The sequence below is a fragment of the Aedes aegypti genome, chromosome 3 (assembly GCF_002204515.2).
Source record: "Aedes aegypti strain LVP_AGWG chromosome 3, AaegL5.0 Primary Assembly, whole genome shotgun sequence".
Classification (NCBI taxonomy): domain Eukaryota; kingdom Metazoa; phylum Arthropoda; class Insecta; order Diptera; family Culicidae; genus Aedes; species Aedes aegypti.
In genome coordinates, this window is record NC_035109.1 from 52,201,531 (window position 1) to 52,215,537 (window position 14,007).

Genomic DNA, 14,007 nt, shown 5'->3' on the forward strand with positions numbered 1-14,007 from the left:
AATCTCAGTGGTATTTTTTAGAGTCCAAGAGAGCTGGCCGGAAGTTTTCTTAAGGGATTTCCGTTCATGTTCAAGAGTGATTTTCTGAAGATTAACTAATAAAATGGAAATTAATTAATAAATCGTAAAAATCAAGAACATTTCCCGAAGGGGATTGTATCAGAATATCAGAATTCCAAACGGATATTCGATTTTTTTTCCAGAGATTTTCGATAGAATTAAAGAAGGATTTCTAGAAAAAGGCCATACAAATTTCCAAAAAAAAAAAAAACTTAGGTGTCTTCGGAAGAAAATCTGAGAACATTCTTCAAAAACTTCTCCATACTTAGTATTTTAGTTGTTATTTTTGATTTCCTTAAAAAATGTCAAATAAATCAAGATAAATCAAGATAAAAAATGTCAAATAAACCAAGAGATATCTGGAAAAAATTTAACATGGTTTTAGAAGTATTCAATAGGGATTTTCGGAAAAATCTCTAGAATTTGAACGGAATAATCTGACAGCGCAAGAATAGATATTTTACTGTAGTTTCAGACGGATTTCTGGGAGAATCCCAGAAAAATTTGAATAATCCTGAGAGAATCTAAAAGGGATATCCAAAAAAGTTCCAGGGACATTCACGAATGAATTACTGATGGATTTGTGGAAAAAACTCAGAGGTTTTAATACAATAATTTCGGATGGATTTCCGGAAGAAATCCTGAGGGATTTTTGTAAGAAACCCCGAAAGTTTTCTGGAAAAATCTTCAAAAGATATTCAGAAGAATCCCAGATTTTTTTTAATAGAATTTCATCCTTCAGGAAAGTAATCATCGAAACATTTTCGGCAGTATTCCAGGGAAATTGTACGGAAAAAAACCCGGAAGAATTTTCATAAAAATCCAAAAGGAATTTTCAAGATAATCCAAAAGAAGGAAGATTTTCGGAAAAATCATAGAGCGATCAATGAGATAACTATAATAGTTTCAGAAGGATTTCGGAAAGAAACTAAGAGGAATTTCCAAGAGATTTATGGAAGAATTCCAGATGGAGTTTTCGGAAGAATCTCACAGGGATTCTTGGAAGATTTTCTGTACTTTCATAAAGAGGAATTCTAGAAGCATTTCCGGAATAACCCAAGAAGGATTTTTGGACGGAACAGCTCGAGATAGGTTTATGAAAGAATTACAGAGAGATTTCCTGATAAATTTCAGAAGGATTTCTTATAAAGAATTCCATGAGGATTACCGGAAGAACTTCAGAGATTTTTGGGATAATTCTAGAGAAATTTACGGTTCCAGGAAGAATCTCAGTGAGATTTTACGAAGAACCTCAAGAGGATTTTCCAAAGAATCCCAGAAAGCTGTGAGTGTTTTTTGAAGAATCCTAGAGTGATTCAATTTATAATGATAGATGAACTTCCGAGAGAATCTCAGAATGAATGAAAGAAGAATAGAAAATAATCATTATTGCATACACTTTAGTTATTCGGTGACTTTTTTTTAGTGTTCAATCACAATTGTCATTGTTTTCCGTGCACGCGTTCGAGAAATGAATTTGACCATAGTGCAACAACCGCGCTTTTCGCAGTACCGGTCAGCACCCAATACCGGACAAAGTTGAAAAATTTAGAAGTCATGCTCCAATCACCGAGGGCGGTCAATCAAGATTCAAACTCTGTTATTTACAATTCGATTGGGATTTTGATGTTTAGTGTTTCTCGTATACCAAGGTTATGGCAGAAACTAGACGTTGCTCTCTAAATTATTCTGATGAAAAGAAGAATTTTCAATTTGATCACGCTTCAATGTTTGAACCATAATGATTCGCACTGTATACTGTATTTTATAAATGATGAAATTCTTCAGGTTTTGAGATTAGTCCAATTATTCCAGTTAGGTTAGAAACCGAGGTTCTCTGCTTTCGCTTTCGGAATTCTTTCGGCGGCAATCGACCTTTTCCAGCGGATTCCGGGAGCCAACGTTCGTCTCGCAACGTCAATTGTTTGTTCTTCATTAGGCTAGAAGCGCAAATGAAAGTAGAATTATGTGCTAAACCATGTTACCATAATTATTTAAAACACCAATACCATGCTGTGAGGAATTCCTGGGACTTTCGGTCTGTATCGAAATACGAAACATAGGTAGTTGGTTAGAAGTTCGGTCCCAAATGAGTTCTATTTGGTCTTACATCACAGTAGGTAGTGGTCTATGTATGGGCACAGGTTTTTTAATTTCCGACGCATTGGGTACACATCTTGTAGCACTCGTTTCTACCGATACGAGCACTAGCAGATAAAGAGCGTAGACGAAACACTTCATTCTTATTAGTTTGAAAGGGCACGAATGACTTCGTAGATCTGACGGACGTTGGTTTTAGAAGTTTAGTCAGCAATCCGGTTATTATTAATTCTCCATTTTGGTCATTATTTGGACATTAACTCCGATTGTAATCACCTCTACGGGGATTTGTTCATTGGCAAGGAATTTTGAGCGATTATCCGTTTTGCGTTATGCGACAGTGTTGGTAGTTCAAAGTCAATCTGTTCTGATTTGTAAGCTGAAGGTATGGGACCATTCGCAGGTCGTTTCCTATGCACGGGTCCTTTCCTGCTCTTGGTCACTAAAAAGCCACTATTTGCATCAATAAACGCACTAAAGTCGATTTTTCAGTAAAATGGTCACTAAAGTCACTATTTTTGCGAAAATATGAAATGGCTTCTCAAAATAAAGGTACCGAGAGAAGAAAACATTCCTGTTGAACTTTCTGGAGAACATTGTGTAGAAATTCTGATGAATTCTATTTGTTGAGTTTTAAGAGAAAACTGTGTTGCAAATTGAAGCAAAATTTAGGAAATTATATTTGGTTGAATTTGGACAAATTTTGGACGATTTTGACGTAAGATTATCAGCGGAAAGCTAAAAGGGATCTCCGAGCCACCCTTTGAAGAAATTTTAACATTTTTTTTCCAGAATATAATGCACATTTTTTTTCTGGAGTTCCAAACAAACATTATTCAAAGAATTCGTAGGAAGTCCCGCGAGGAATTCCATCAAACAATTAAGGAAGTGTTTTTTTAGTATTAATATTAGGAATTTAGGTAGAAATTCCAACATATGTGCCAAGAATTCTGCCAGTAAATTTCCCTATGATTTCTGAGTTATAATTAAATTATGTATTCTGTCAGGAATTTCACTCAAATTTGCTAAATTCGTTTTCTTAAGAATTCCGACCAAAAATTTCCACAAATAGCGTCGAAAATTCCTCTCCTTCAAGAACATGCTTAAAGTCATTTTTTGCAAAATTCACTTCGTTCTTTTGCGCTGTCTGAACAACTAAAAGAAATGAATGGAAAAAGTAGGTTTTGGGCTTTGAAAATATTACAAAATTTGTTGATAAACATTCTTCAACGCAATAAAATTCAGTTCTGTGATAAAATAAGTAAATAAATCGTCATTAAAGCTTGTAAACTTGCATGCAAGTTGACTAAAATCGTCAAAATCGTGCATTTGTAACTGCCAATATCTCAAAGACTAAATATGCTATACTATTTTGGAAAACGGCATTGGATTCTTCTTCTTCTTCTTTCTGGCGTTACGTCCCAACTGGGACAGAGCCTGCTTCTCAGCTTAGTGTTCTTATGAGCACTTCCACAGTTATTAACTGAGAGCTTTCTATGCCAATTGACCATTTTTGCATGTGTATATCGTGTGGCAGGTACGAAGATACTCTATGCCCTGGGAAGTCGAGAAAATTTCCAACCCGAAAAGATCCTCGACCGGTGGGAATCGAACCCACGACCCTCAGCTTGGTCTTGCTGAATAACTGCGCGTTTACCGCTACGGCTATCTGGGCATTGGATTCAGCAACCCTTAATTAAGTACATTCTGATGCTTGAGACAAGAAATTGTACCGCAGTGTAATTTGAAATTCACCCTAAACAATTTGCAGGAATAGCAGGAATATAAATTTTTGATTACACTTAAAATTTATCTTACTGAAAAAAATTAAAAAATACTTTTGTTTAAATTAACTGTTTGCTTTTGAATGAAAATTTAATGTCATTTTTGCTTTTAATTCGATTGAAGTAGTCCAGAGAACATTTTTGGGTATAGTAATAGAAATTCAAGATTACACTCACACTATTTAAATTAACAAACTTCAAGAAATCCTAGTTTTTTTTTTATTCTGTTTGCATATAAATCAAGTTTTAAAGTGATAACATGTTGCTTTTTTAGCATAAATTAATTTGTAGAAGTTCGGTGCGTATGTTGTCTTGGTAGTGTTATTCAAACAACACGCCAAGCCGTTCCCATGGGATATGTTAGCCACAACGAAGGACATTTCAAGTAATACTGTTTCATATGGTATGCCCTCTTCCACTTCTAATCCATTTTCTTTCGCCGCTGTTCCCTTACGGTATCTATCCATATAGTTTTCATTGCTTTCTTCTCCTTGCTCCCTACTACTTTGGGCAAAACAGACCGATATGCCGGTAAACAAATTCAATGTAGTTTTTTAAGTAAAACAAATTTAGGGTGAAATCAAAAGCTGTCCCAGTGGGGACGTAATGCTAAAAAAGAGAGGAAGGAGGGGACTATATATTTTTTACATAAATTGGCTCTTACAAATTCATTAAACATATTTATGTAGAAACCAAATGTTTTGATTACACGCAATTGGTTTCTCAAAAAATTACGAAAACCTTACTTTTAACAACTGTATGTTTTCTGTAAATCTAAATTTAATGCGTCAATGCTTGTAAACATTTTTATTTCGAAAAAAAAAAACATGTCATCGATTTGAGTTTTGATTCACAGGCAAAAAAGTTTTAAAAACGTTTCTCAGATTTTAGGTACAAGAAATATTGATGTCCATCATCTTAGAGATTGCTCTGAATGTTGATTTTCAGCAAAAGGGTAAAAAACAAGGGTTTCTCGTCATATTAGTAAGTAGAATAAACTTTACAGTGTAATACAAAATTATATTCCTGTTCTCGAGGAATACAATCATAACGATGTAATGAATTGCGATCGATAGGTGGTTAACAAACAAGGATTTTCATAGTTTTTAAAGTTGAACGAGCATCTCTTCCTTCATGAAGTTCGAAAAACAGTGTACGTTAAGATCGCTCGACACATTTGGCTTAGTTTTACAAATATGTATTTGAAATCAGAAGTACAGTATCGGACATAAAAAAATGCACCAAAGCCCCAAAGTTTCCCATGCAAAATGGTCAACTTCAAACAGCCGTTTCTCAACCGATTATTTTTGATTGTGGAAGATTCCTATTATGCAGGGAGGGTCCTTATGAGAATCCTTAAACGATGTTAATAGTAATCTTGAAAGGTTCTAATGAGAGTTCAGAAGGAAGCTGATGAGAATCTTGAATAATTTCGGATAAGAATCTTAGAAGGTAAGAATCCTCAAAGGATTCTATTGTTCTATTCTATTCGATTAGAATCCTTGAAGGACTCTGATATGAATCCCGAAAGGATTCTGTTGCTAATATTTAAAGGATTCCGATAAGAATCCTGCATGAATTCTGATAAGTGTCTCGGAAGGATTTTGTTGAGGATTTTGAATGGACTCTGTTGAGAAAGAAGCCTGGAAGGATGTTGTGGAGGATCTCAGAAGCATTGTGTAGAGAATCCTGGAAGGATTTTGAAGGAAATCTTGAAAGAAGTGTGATTGGAATACTGGAAAGAGCATTCTGAAGATAAATTTGTAATGACGGCATGGGAATTCTTTAACGATTCCGATAAGATTCCTAGAACGACTCTGATGAGAATTCGGCATCGATGCTGATGAAATCCTGGAAAAACTCTAATGAGGATCGTGAGAGGGTTCTGATGAGAGCTTTAAAAAAAAATGTGAAAATTTCTGATATCAATCCTACGAAGATTCTGACAAGTACCCCGAGAGAATTCTGATGAGAATCCTGAGAGGAATCTGATCGAGAATCTTGATCCAAAAATATTCTGATGAGTATCCCTGAATCTTGCTATCGAATGCAAAAAATGAGACGAGTCTGATGTGAATTCTGAGAGGATGCTGATGAAAGAGAACCTTAAAAAGATACTGTTGAAAGAATTCTGATGAGAACTGTGAGAAGATTCTGATGAGAATTCTGAGAGGTTTCAGATGAGAACCCTAAGAAAATTGTAAAAAGAATCCTGAGAGAATTTTGATGAGAGTCTTGCTAGGAAGCTGATGTGAATCCTGCAAAGAATCAACTTTTGCGATGATGCTGATGAGTATCCTGTGATAATTTTGATTAGAAGAGAAGAGACGATACTGATGAGAATTGTGGGATGATTCTGGGAAATCTTTGAGAGGATTCATCAGAAACTTTATAGGCTTCTCATCCTTTTTTTCTAGTGAAATCCTTGGAAGTGCTCTGAAACGTTTCTAATCAAATCCATTGAAGGTTTCTGATGAGAATCCTGTAAATATTCTAACGAGAATCCTGGAAAAATTGTGTTGAAAATTCTGATTCCTAGAAAGTTTGGGTAAGAATCGTTAAGAAAATTAATGTGAATCCTGTAAGGATTTTATGAAAATCTTGGAAGGAATCTTTTGAAAATCCAGGAAGAATTCTTATGTAAATCCAAGAAGAATTCTGATGAGCATCCAGCAAGGAGTCTGATTAGAATACTGGATTTCGGTAAAAATCCTGGAAGGTTTTTGAATAGAATCCGCGGAGGATCCTATTATTCTATTCTATTCGATTTAGAATCCTCGAAGGGCTCTGATGTGAATTCTTCAAAGTTTTGGATAAGAATCCTAGAAGGATTCTGTTGCGAATATTTGAAGGAATCCTGGATGAATTCTGATAAGTATCTTGGAAGGATTTTTGTTGGGAATTCTGAATGGACTCTATTGAGAAGCCTGGGAGGACTCTGGGGAGAATCACAGCATAATTCTGCAGATAATCCTGGAAGGATTCTGAAGAAAGAGTATTCTGAAGATAAATTTGAAAGGGCGAGATGGCAATCCTTGAAGGATTTCGATAAGATTTATTGAACGATTCAGATGAGAATACGGAATCGATGCTGAATCAACATTGCTGATGGAATTCTGGAAGGATTCTGATGAGAATCATGAGAAGATTCTGAGTAGAATAGTGAGAGGATTCTGATGAGAACTAGGATTGTGATGATAATCCGGGGAAGATTTCTGATACCAATCCTACGAGGATTCTGACAAGCTTCCTGAGAGGATTCTGATGAGAATCCTGCGAGGAATCTGATCGAGAATCATGAGAGCATTGTGATTAGTATCCAGAAAGATTCTAATGAGCATCCTCGAATTTTGGTATCGAATGCAAAAATTGAGACGTCTGAAGCGACTTCTGAGAGAATGTTGATGAAAATCCTCAATAGTTCATGATGAGAATCTTAAGAGGGTTCTGATGAGAATTCTGATGAGAACTTTGGGAAGATTGTGATTAGAATTTTGAGAGGATTCTGATGAGAATCCTGAGAAAATTTTTGATGAGAATCTTGCGAGTAAAAGTTTTTGATGAAAAACAGTTTCTGGTGACAATACTGGAAGGTTTTTGATAAAAATCATGATATGATTCTGATGATAATTCTGTAAATATTATAATGAGAATCCTGGAAGAATTGCGATGAAAATTCTGATTCCAGTTGAGAGCTTTGCAATGTTTCTGATGAGAATCTTAGAAAGTTTGGATAAGAATAGTGAAAAAAAAAATGGGAATTCTGGAAGGATTTGATTTGGAAGGATTCTATTAAAAATCCAAAAAGATTTCTGATGAGCATCCAGCAAGGATTCTAATCAGAACTCTGATGTGAATCCTGGAAGTTTTTGGAGAAGAATACAGCAAGGATTTTGTTGCGAATGTTTAAAGGATTCCGATGAGAATCCTGGATGAATTCTGATAAGTATCTTGGAAGGATTGAGAACTCTGAACGATTCCGATAAGATTTCATCGATGCTGATAACATTCTAGAAGGATTCTGATGAGAATCGTGGGAGGATTCTGTTGAGAACTTTGAAAGGATTGTGATGAGAATCCTGGGAAGATTGTTGATGCCAATCTTACGAGGATTCTGACAATCATCGCGAGAGGAGTCTGTTCGAGAATCTTGAGAGGATTCTGATTAGCATCCAGAAAGATTCTGATGAGCATCCTAGAATTTTGCTTTCGAATCCAAAGATTGAGACGAGACTGATGTTGATGTTGACTGATGAATTCTGAGAGGATGCTGATGAAATACCTGAGATGATTTTAAAAAGAATCCTCAAAAGATTCTAATGATAATCTTAAGAGGATTCTGATGCGGAATCCAAGAGAATTCTAATGTGAAATTTAAAAGGCCTTTGATGAAATTTCTGATGAGAACTCCTGAGATGAGATGAGAATCCTGCGATGATGTTGATGAGAATCTTGAGGTAATTCTGATGAGAACCATTAAAGGATTCATTAGAAATTTTATAGGATTCTCATCCTTTTTTCCCAGGATTATCAAATCAAAATTTTGGAACTTTGTTGCTGCTGTTTGTTTGCTTCAGTACAACGAATGAATTATTCAAAACACCAATCGGGGGGAATCGAAAACCGGAAGCCGCTGCGACGACAAAGAGACTAGCCGGTAGTTTCAAGCATAACTCCAACCTCACGAGTTGCCGCAAATGAGCTGGGTGTATCATCTACAACCGTGCATCGAGCCAAAAAACGAGCCGGACTGTCGACTTTCAAGAAGGTAGTGACTCCAAATCGCAATGATAAGCAAAATACGACGGCCAAAGCGCGATCTCGGAGGATGTTTACAACGATGCTGACGAAGTTTGACTGCGTGGTAATGGACGACGAAACCTACGTCAAAGTCGACTACAAGCAGCTTCCGAGACGGGAGTTTCATACAGCAAAAAGAAGAGGAAAGGTACCAGATATTTTCAAGCATATGAAACTGTCGAAGTTCACGAAGAAATAATTGGTTTGGCAAGCCATCTGGGAGGGAAGCACAGATACTACACACGAAATATGACACAAAGTTTTTTTTTATCAAACTACAAGAAAACTCCAGCTTGCCAACGGCAATCAAGGCAGACTTGATGAAAATCGCTAGTTTTCTTTTGTTGTGTACCTTCGATTTTTCGGACAAACATGGAAAAAGGGTCAAAATTTTCTGTGCATTTCATTTTCGTTTTTACTGGAAAAAGTGAAAAGATGCGTATTTGCATAGTTCATATCCTACCAGAATAAAAGGTGCTATCGTGACATTACATTTTAATAAGCATAAATAGCTTCTTCATCGATTTTTTGTCGCATTTGATAGATTTTTGTTTTTGAATTATAGACGCTTTAACCATAGCAGGTCATTCGCGTCTGAAAACATTTAATGGAATGCAAAAATATGCTTTGATCAATTACGCGCTTTTATCATGTGTGTCCATTGTTTTAAATCCGGCTAACAATGACAGTTCGTGACAGCAGAATCTCGGCTCACTATGACGTACATCAATTTCGTATCGGTTTCTCCCTCCCAGATCTGTTCCTGTGGCTTGAAAAGTAGCATTTTCATAGTAATCGGGACTGTCAGCCAAGAAATTTACGTAAAAAAGTGTTTGAATAAACGTCTGCTGCCTTTCCTAAAGAAACACTGTTGTTCCGTACAGTTTCGGCCGGAATTGGCATCTTGCCATTACGGTAAAAACGCCATGAAGTGCTCTACGCCGCCAACAACGTACAAGTGGTTCTCAAGGCCAAGAACACTCCCAAAACATGCCAGAGCTCCGCTAAAATATGCCAGAGCTATTGAGCAATATTGGGCTATTGTCAAGCGGAACCTAAAGAAGACAAAAAAACTGCTAGTGACGAGAAGCAGGTTCAGGCAAACTGGCGTTCTGTGGAGAAGAAGGTGGACAAGGTGGCTGTATAAAATCTGGTGATAGGGGTCAAGCGAAAGGCTCGGCAATTCGGATTTGAAAAAACGGAAGCCTAACTGAATATTTTTCCTGCATTTTATACTATTTGAACTTGAAAAAGAAATATAATTTTATTTTTGAAATAAACGATTTTACCAATTTACACGCATTTTCTCATGATCAAATTTTGACGGTATCACCCTTTATGAAAAGATATTCGTGTTCAGTCGAGGATGAATTACCATCTGGTGAGCACGTTTCATGCTTATGATAACACATTTTTCATGAAAGCGTTACTTTTATGTAGTTTTCCAACAAACCATATATGGTTCGTCACTACAAGTCTCGGCATTATGCCTGTTTATTTCTAGTAATGAGGAAAAAGAAAGATGCGTGTATATTTAATTTATCTGCAACACGAATAAGGGTTTATGTCGTCATTTGTAGTGACGAACCACCCAAAGTTTATTTGAAAACTGCATAAACGTAATGTTACCACGATAAAAACATGTTATCATGTTGGCAATCCACCCTCGAATCAACACGAATATCTTTCCACTCTCGTCCAACGCGAACCGAACCGAACGATGTTGATTCCGTCGCTCACTCCATAGGAACATGCAACGGAATCGAAAAACCACACACTATTTTCAGAAGATATAGAGGAGTGCAAAAAAGTCGTCCACGTGTTTTGAAGGTTAATCGAATTTCTTAAATATGATTACCTTAATCCAATGACTGCAAGAGCGTATAGCTAGTGGGGGTGCGGTCTTCACTGGACCCCCATTCCATACACGCAAAATAAAAATCTCTTGCAAAAATTGCAAGGTCCTACCTAATACAATCTCTGCATAAGAACAATACAATAATTGTATTGTACCTACCGGCAGCTCATTGTATTATAACGTTTTACTTCATTCTATCCAACACATGCAAACATCCCCCTTTAAACTTAAACGCACGCAGCCATGTCTAAAAATAACTTCGATTCTCTTCTGGACGAAGTGGGGTAGCATTATGTGATACATCAGCTCCACAGTATGCTTTCCTTCTTTCGTGTCCAGTTGACATGTGAATACAGTCGGGTCTCCAATTAGGTGCACTACTACTGCGCGAACATTAGAACTTATGAGAATGCATTTTTTTTAGGTATTATTGAATATCTCGTATGTGTTAAGAGATAGCCCAATGCTGTCTTCGACGGAGTTTCAGTACTCTTTAAATCTACCTTAAAGAGTTAATGATCATCCTTTTAAATGAGAACTTGGTCAGTGTTCCCAAGATAATTTATATAACTACAATATATATGTATAGGACCTTCCTTAGACGAGTGGTAAAGTCCGCAGCTACCAATTAAAGCCAAGTTGTTGGTATCTGGGATGGATTCTCGGTCGGTCCAGGATATTTTCGCAATGGAAATTTCCTCGACTTCCCTGGGCATAAAGAATCACCGTACCTTGCCATACGATATACGAATGTGAAACGGGAAACTTTGGCAAAAAAGCTCTTAGTTAATGACTGTGAAAGTGTTCATACGAACGCTAAGCTAAGAAGTTGGCTATGTCCCAGTGGGGACGTAATGTCAGTAAAGAAAGAAAGAAAGGAACATGTACACGCAAGTGGATAATGGAAAGTGTATAGTTGAGAATCTTCAAATTCTAAAGACTTTAAATTGAAATAAATGAGGTATATTTTTTAACTTGACTACCGCCAAATATAAGCAGTATGCTCAATTGTTTTTATGTAAAATTGAAAAAAAAATACAGCCAATGTTTTGAAAAAAGTATTTATCCTTTTCGCTTGTCTCACAAATGAAGCAATTTAAATGTTCGTTGAAATGATTCGACAACAATTTCAATGTTGAATTTTACATCATGAGACAGCAATTGCATTCCTGCTCTGTAGATTTGTTATTAATCTGTTTTTTGTTTTTACGAAAGTTGATAGACCTATACCCTATTTTTATGTTTTGAAATGGCTTTACGGGATTTACATGTGTTCATATATTGGATCATTTCAATTATCGCCTTCCTTTCATTTGGCTGTCCGAAGTAGACACATTAATATCGTAATGTTTGGCAACCTCTTTTAGAGAAGTTCCATGATTTCTTAAGGCTTTTAAGGCTTTGAGTTAAGTGTTTGTTTGATCAGCACGTACTTTTTTTCCTACAATAATTGCAAACTTTGTTTACTTATAGCTACCTAAAGAGCAAACACAAATTCAATCTCTAATGATAAACTTTTTACTTGCCCCACGTTATTAGAAAATTGGCGGTGTGTCAACCTAGTTATTTTTAGTTCAACGTCAAATTAATTCTAAAAACTTTTTTTATTTCAGTTTAAAAATGTTACGGAAAAATAGTTGACAGGTTTTATGCAATTATGCAATCTCAGGAATCACTTACCCATCGTAATGATATGAATGGCCTCAACGGTCTACTCATGATTTTAAACCGTAATTCACATTCAGTAAAATATTCATATCATTTTCACTTACTCCACGGTTCCTTACAAAAGATGCATGGTCCTACCTGCATAAGAACTGTACAAGAATTTTATTGTCTTCGCCCGTTAGCTCATCGTATTTGAACGATTTACACCATTTTTTTTTCCAATACATGCAACCATTTCCTTACAGCGTGGAACGGACGAATCCATATCTAATCAGCAATAAATTACGTTTGTCAGCTGGCTTTCAGTAAAATATTTTCTGCAAACCAACACCACGCATTGTGAGATCTCGTCGAATTGAGTTTCAAGCCTGTGTTCAGTGTTTTTCAGAGGAACATGCTGTATTCTAGTCTGAGCATCTAATGTGGTTAGAACTCATAACACACTTTTCAGTAATCCCTCTAGCCCCTTCTTAAAATGAAGTTTAGTTAAGTATTTTTAGGAGAGGCATGTAAGATTCTTGTAGGGCTGTCAGTGGAGTCAGAATTGATAACTCACTTTTCTGTAACCCTTCTACACCCCCATGGTTTTCTGCCTTGTAGCGGTTCCTGTTTATTGAAAATTTTTGCCATTCTTTTTTCTCTACCTATTATGGTATTTTTGGCCTAAGTAATTTCCGCCTTTTGATTTTCTTTTGATTTTTTTTATTTTGTTTCAAAATCGGAAAAATTGTATTATATAATTAATGGACAACCTCAAAGGAAATCATATGTTGTGGGAGCCCAGATAGCCGTAGCGGTAAACGCGCAGCTATTCAGCAAGACTAAGCTGAGGGTCGTGGGTGCAAACCCCACCGGTCGAGGATCTTTTCGGGTTGGACATTTTCTCTACTTGCAAAGGCATGGAGTATCTTCGTACATGCCACCGATATGGACATGCAAAAATGGTCAAACGGCGAGGACAGCTCTTAGTTAATAACTGTAAAAGTGCTCAAAAGAACACTAAGCTGAAAAGCAGGCACTCTCACAGTTGGAATGTCACGCCAGGAAAAAGAAGAAAATACTTCTTCTGTAAGGTTCACATTAATCTATTTAGAAGCAGCACTCTTACTGGCCAAGTTCTCAGCTAAAAGGATAATCCTCAACTCTTCAAGCTAGGTCGTATCATGTACTGAAACATCGTCAAAGACAGTACTGAACTATCTTCTAATACATATCAGATATTCTGGGAATATTGTCGAAGATGAAATCCCATATATAACGCAGATATTTATTACGCTCCTCAACCGTGTGCCTAATTGGAGACCTGACTGTAGTTACTTCCACTCTCCGGTATCGCCAACAGCAGCCGGGTGTTGTTTATAATTGTCTTCAAACATGTTTCCATTAAGATACTAATATAGCCGTGATGGATGGCGCGTCATGTGGTAGACGAAAAGACGAAGACTACCGGTTCGATTCCCGACCGTGACGGTAAAATCTTTTTGTAATAATTTGAACTCATTATGCCTCATGGCTGCGTAGTGTTGCAGCCAACCTGTTTCTCATGCATCTCGAACTCGACGCGAACACAAGCGTATTTTTCCGATTTCTTTCGCTTCTTTCCATGTTCTTTGTTATACAATGCCTTGTATTGTCGACCATTACAATTTCTGTATATGCAACGATCTAATACAATTTCTGTATTAGAATCATGCAGAATTGTAATGAAATCTTACAGGCTCGGGTTGCGTGTAGGTA

General features: G+C 36.5%; 1 protein-coding gene and 1 long non-coding RNA gene across 5 annotated transcripts in view; one reads left to right on the forward strand and one right to left on the reverse strand.

Annotated features, from left to right (window-relative positions):
• The window catches only part of LOC5573976 (isocitrate dehydrogenase [NAD] subunit gamma, mitochondrial), an 84,736-nt gene that overhangs the window by 33,499 nt on the left and 37,230 nt on the right, over positions 1 to 14,007 (forward strand). The window lies entirely within an intron of this gene.
• Positions 397 to 3,561, reverse strand: LOC110679884. Its single transcript, XR_002502777.1, has 3 exons — positions 2,171 to 3,561; positions 2,070 to 2,100; positions 397 to 2,000 (listed from the first exon to the last, which is right to left on the reverse strand). It is a non-coding gene; the product is annotated as an uncharacterized LOC110679884 (long non-coding RNA).